At 44.6% G+C, this 6,196-nt stretch overlaps 1 non-coding gene across 1 annotated transcript; it reads left to right on the plus strand.

The window, feature by feature from the left end:
- Positions 1–5,421: 5,421 nt before the first annotated feature.
- Positions 5,422–5,525, plus strand: LOC132536018 (U6 spliceosomal RNA). The gene has a single exon (XR_009547717.1). It is a non-coding gene; the product is annotated as a U6 spliceosomal RNA (small nuclear RNA).
- The last annotated feature ends 671 nt before the right edge of the window (positions 5,526–6,196 follow it).

The raw sequence follows: 6,196 nt of genomic DNA on the forward strand, positions 1-6,196 counted from the left end.
GGTACATGTGCTGCCGGGGATTGAACTCAGGACCTCATGCTTGAGAGTCTGATGCATTATCCACTGTGCCACCTCCCAGACCACCGCTTAATTTTCTGTTTTTATTTATTATTGGATAGAGGTAGAGAGAAATTGAGAGGGGAAAGAGACATAGAGGAAGAGAGACACCTGCAGCCCTGCTTCACTACTCATGAAACTTCCCCCCACCCCACAGGTGGGGACCAGGGGCTTGAACCTGGGTCCTTGCACATTCTCCTGTATCTATTCAACCAGCTGTGCCACTGCCTGGCCCCTTAATTTTCTTTTTTATTTTATTTCAATGAGAAAAAGGGAAGAGAGGAGAAGAGAAGAGAAAAGAGGAGAGGAGGGGAGAAGAGAAGAGAAGGGAAGAGAGGAGGGGAGAAGAGGGGAGGGGAGGGGAGGGGAGGGGAGGGGAGGGGAGGGGAGAGGAGAGGAGAGGAGAGGAGAGGAGAGGAGAGGAGAGGAGAGGAGAGGAGAGGAGAGGAGAGGAGAGGAGAGGAGAGGAGAGGAGAGGAGAGGAGAGGAGAGGAGAGGAGAGGAGAGGAGAGGAGAGACCAGAGCACTGCTTAGCTCTGGTTTATGGTGGGGCAGGGATTGAACCTGGGACCTGGGACATGGGAGCCTCAGACATGAGAGTCTTTTTGCACCACTATACTGTGTCCCCTGCCCCATCTCTGTCATTAAAATAAAATAAGTATTTTATTTATTTATTTACCAGAGCACTGCTCAGGTTTGGCTTCTGGTGATGCAGGGGATTGAACCTGGGACTTGGGAGTCTCAGGCATGAGCATCTGTGCATAACCATTGTGCTATCTACCCCCACCTAAAAGAAAATTTTTTAAAGTTCTGTGGACTAGGGAGTAATTAGAGCACATGCTTTCACTGTAAGAGATTTTTTTTTCTCTCTCTGAATAACAATAATCATTTTGTAAAGGAGGGAAATTCGTAGCAATAAAGAGACAAATCAATTAACAAAACAGAATTCTCGACTAAGCAATCTAACCTTACATCTGAAGGAAGTAGAAGACAAATAAAACCAAAGGGCAACAGAGGAAAGGAAATAATACAGATTATAATAGGATCCAGGTGGCGGCACACCTGGTCGAGTGCACGTTACAATGCACAGGGACATGGGTTTGAGCCCCTGGTCCCCACCTGCAGAGAGAAAGCTTCACAGGTAATGAAGCAGTATTGCAGGTCTCTCTGTCTCTCTGTCTCTCTCTCTCTATCCCCCCCTTCCCTCTTGATTTTTGGCTGTCTCTATCCAATAAATAAATAAAGATAATTTAAAAAAAATAAATTATAACAGAAAGCCAAGCAAGTAGCTTAGTGGGGATACAAAATGACTCTCATGCCTGAGTCTCCAAAGATACCAGGCTCAATCACCAATACCACTATAAGCCAATGCTAAGCAGTACTCTGTTTTAAAAAAAAAGGGAGGGGTAGCCAGAGTAAGGATCCTGGTTCGAGCCCACCTGGAGGGGAGTCGCTTCACAGGCAGTGAAGCAGGTCTGCAGGTGTCTATCTCTCTCTCCCCCTCACTGTCTTCCCCTCCTCTCTCCATTTCTCTCTGTCCTATCCAACAACGATGACATCATCGTCATCAACAACAACAACAATAAAAAACAAGGGCAACAAAAGGGAAAAATAATAAATAATAAATCTTTAAGAGGGGGAAGAGAAATAAATAAAATAGAAGTTAAAGAGGTGATATAAAAGATCAGTGAAACCAAAACCTGATTCCTGAAAGAATAAATAAAGTTGCTGAACCCCTAGCTGGGTTCACAAAGAAAAAAGAGAAAACCCTGGGCTGGGGAGATAGCATGGTGGTTATGCAAAAGCCTTTCACGCCTGAGGTACCGAAGGTCCCAGGTTCAATCCCCAGTACCACCATAAGCCAGAGCTGAGCAGTAGTCTGGTAAAAAAATAAATAGGGAGTCGGGCAGTAGCACAGTGGCGCAAAGTGCAAAGTCCGGCTCCCCACCTGCAGGGGAGTCACTTCACAGGCAGTGAAGCAGGTCTGCAAGTGTCTATCTTTCTCTCTCTGTCTTCCCCCTCCTCTCTCCATTCCTCTCTGTCCTATCCAACAACGATGACACCAATAACAAAAATAGTAACTACAACAATAAAGCAACAAGGGCAACAAAAGGGAACAAGTAAATATTAAAAATAAAACCTTAATTTCAGCAAGTAAAGTGGCTTAGCCAGCCGATAGAGTGTAGTGTGTTCTTTGCCCATGTGACGCCCAGGTTCTGTCCTCAGCACCATCTAGTACAATACTCTGGTACCTCACACCAGTAAACAAATGAGAATTGTATTTATTTGTTTATTTATTTATTCCCTTTTGTTGCCCTTGTTGTTTTATTGTTGTAGCTTTTATTGTTGCTGTTAATGATGTCCTCGTTGCTGGATAGGACAGAGAGGAATGGAGAGAGGAGGGGAAGATGGGGGGGAGAGAAAGAGAGACACCTGCAGACCTGCTTCACCACTTGTGAAGCAACTCCCCTGCAGGTGGGAAGCCATGGGCTCGAACCGGGATCCTTACTCCAGTCCTTGAGCTTTGCACCAACAAATGAGAATTTTAAAGAAGGGGGGGGGATCAATCATTATATAACATATAATGACAAGAAGTAATAAAAACGAATCAGATCAGCTCAAGAAGTGGCACACTGGATAAAGCATTAGGTTCGCAAACATAAGGTCCCAAATTCAATCTAGTCCCTAGTAGCACATGTGCCAGTGTGATGCTCTGGTTTTCTCTCCCTCTTCTTTCTCATAAATAAATAAATAAATAATACAATCAACAATATTTATACCCCTTCCCCATATTTGGGAGCTACTCTCTTCCCTGATCCAGCTTTCTGGTCCTTTTGCCAGCCATGACATCATCTCCCCAGACAATAACTAGGATCCACCTGCATATCAGATTTCAGGCTCAGGGAAAAGAAAAAAAAAAAAAGCTAGTATAGCCACAGGCCCTTTGGACTATAACTAAAATATGCCTGCCAGCTAGCTACAAAATGGAGGACCCCCCCCCCCAACTCTTTATCTGCACTATTCCAGCCCTTAAGTCCATGACTGGTCAACAATTTGTTTGGCTTTGTATGTTAACTCTATTTTCAGCCTCCAGGTTCCATGATGCCGACCAGATTTCCCTGGACAGACAACCCCACCAATGTGTCCTGGAGCTCCGCTTCCCCAGAGCCCCGCCCTACTAGGGAAAGAGAGACAGGCTGGGAGTATGGACCGACCAGTCAAGGCCCATGTTCAGCGGGGAAACAATTATAGAAGCCAGACCTTCCACCTTCTGCATCCCACAATGACCTTGGGTCCATACTCCCAGAGGGATAAAGAATAGGAAAGCTATCAGGGGAGGGGATGGGATATGGAGATCTGGTGGTGGGAACTGTGTGAAGTTGTACCCCTCTTATCCTATGGTTTAGTCAGTGTTTCCTTTTTATAAATAAGAAATTAAATTAAAAATAAATGGATAATAAATGAGCAAATGATATGGTATTGTTGATAGAAATCATCATGTTATGCTCTCCAGAACTTGTTTACCTATTGTAGTGCAAGCTTGTGCCGTTAAACATCTCCCCAACTCCCCCCCCCCCCCCCCCCCGCCCCACTGAATTTGCAGTCATTTAAATTGGCATTCCTGCAGCCAGCCCAGGAAGTGGTTCATCAGATAGAGCACAGGACTTGCACGCATTTGTTTCCCAGCACTGCACATGCCAGAACAATGCTCTCACCTCTGTCTCTTCCTCTCACAAAATACCACTTTGCTCATCTCTGACTGCTTTTTTAAAATTTGTATTTATTTATTGGATAGACAACAGCCAGAAATAGAGAGGGAAGGGGGTGATAGAGAGGGAGAAAGACAGAGAGACACCTGCAACCCTGCTTCACCACTCAAAAAGCTCTCCTCCTGCCGGTGGGGACTGGGGACTCTAACTTGGGTCCTTGCTCACTGTAACATGTACGTTAGTTAAACCAGGCGCCACCACTAGGCCCCATCTCTGACTGCTTTCAAGGTTTTTTTCACTCTTTTTTTTTAATCTTTATTTTATGGATAGAAACAGCCAGAAATCGAGAAGAGGAGATAGAGAGGGAGAGACAGAGAGACACTTGCAGCCCTGCTTCACTACTCGTGAAGCTTTCCCCTTGCAGGTGAGGACCGGGGGCTCGAACCTGGGGCCTTGTGCACTGTAACACACACACTCAACCACATGTGCTACCACTCGCCCCCCCCCCCTTTAAAAAAAAAGCTCTGGCTTATGGTGGTGCGGGGGATTGAACCTTCGACTCTGGAGCCTCAAGCATGAGAGTCTCTTTGCACAACCATTCCCCCGCCCATCTCTCTCGCTCTCCCTCTCTCTCCTTTTTTTTTCTTAATGAGAGAGAGAAAGAAACCAAAGAGGGGGGAGTCGGGTGATAGCGCAGCAGGTTAAGTGCAGGCGGCACAAAGCTCAAGGACAGGCAGAAGGATCCCGTTTGGAGACCCCGGCACCCCACCTGCAGGGGAGTAGCTTCACAGGTTGTGAAGCAGGTCTTCGGGTATCTATCTTTCTCTCCTCCTCTCTGTCTTCCCCTCCTCTCTCCATTTCTCTCTGTCCTATCCAACAATGACGACATCAGTAACAACAACAATAATAACTACAACAGTAAAACAGCAAGGGCAACAAAAGGGAATAAATGAATAAATACCAAAAAAAAAAAAATTAAAAGAAAAAAGAAACCAAAGAGGGAAGTGGGAGATAGAGATGGTTTCTGGCTGTTTATATCCAATAAATAAATAAAGATAATAAAAATTAAGAAGAAAAGCTATGTGTTGGCGGGAAGCGCAAGGACCGGTATAAGGATCCCGGTTCCAGCGCACAGCTCCCCACCTGCAAGGGGGTTGCTTCACAAGCAGTGAAGCAGGTCTGCAGGTATCTATCTTTCTCTCCCCCTCTCTGTCTTTCCCTCCCCTCTCCATTTCTCTGTCTTATCCAACAACAATAACAGCAATAACAACAATAATGGTAACAGCAACAACAACAATAAACGACAAGGACAACAAAAGGGGGGAAATGGCTCCGGGAGCAGTGGATTCGTAGTGCAGGCACAGAGCCCCAGCAATAACCCTGGAGGCAAAAAAAAAAAAAAAAAAAAGGATAAGAAGAAGAGGAGGAGGAGGAGAAGGAGAAGAAGAAGAAGGAGAATGTTCAGTTTCAAGGGCTATGGAAATAGTTCTGCTTTGTGAGAGCACTAGCTCTGAAGTTCCTTTTTTAAAAAGAAGTTATGTGCATTCTTATGGTTATAGCAGCACTATTTACAATGGCTAGCCCATGGAAACAAGTTAAATGTCCATCCATAGATGACTGGATAAAGGAGTTATGGTAATAAAAAGTCAATAGTGTTCTCACATCAGCAGAAAATATACTAAAATCGGAAAGATGCCGAGATTAGCATGGCCCCTGCGCAAGGATGACATGCAAATCTATGAAGTGTTTCATATTTTTAGAAAAAAAAGTCAATGGAGGGACTGAGAGGTGGCACACCTGGTTGAGCACACATGTTACAGTGTGCAAGGATCTAGGTTCAAGTTGAATCTTTGGGGTAGAGGGAACTTTACACAGTGGTGAAGCAGGACTGCAGGTGTCTCTCTGTCTCTCTCTATCTCTCTATCTCCCCACACCCCAATCCCCTCTTGATTACTCTCTATCTCTATCCACTAAATAAATACAAATGTTTTTAAAAGACATTTTAAAAAAAATCAATGGACTACTACTCACCTACTAAAATAGATTTTTTTTAAATCTGTGCTTTTTGTGACAGCATGGCTGGAGATTGAGGCGAATGTGCTAAGCAAGACAAGTCAGAAAGAGAGCACATGGTTTATCTTATATGTAGAATCCAGAGAATCAAAGCACATGAACTAACAACAAAACAATGTGTTAAAAAAAAAAAAAACCGCAACCCACAACGACCCTGGGTCCATGCTCCCAGAGGGACAGAGAATGGGAAAGCTATCAGGGGAGGGGATGGGATATGGAGATGGGATGGTGGGAATTGTGTGGAGTTGTACCCCTCCTATCCTACGGTTCTGTTAATGTCTCCTTTCTTAAATTAATAATAATAATAAAACCTCTGAGGAAAAATATAGTGGTTACGACAGGAAAAGAAGAGTGGG

The sequence above is a fragment of the Erinaceus europaeus genome, chromosome X, assembly GCF_950295315.1.
Source record: "Erinaceus europaeus chromosome X, mEriEur2.1, whole genome shotgun sequence".
In the NCBI taxonomy this organism is placed as follows: Eukaryota; Metazoa; Chordata; class Mammalia; order Eulipotyphla; family Erinaceidae; genus Erinaceus; species Erinaceus europaeus.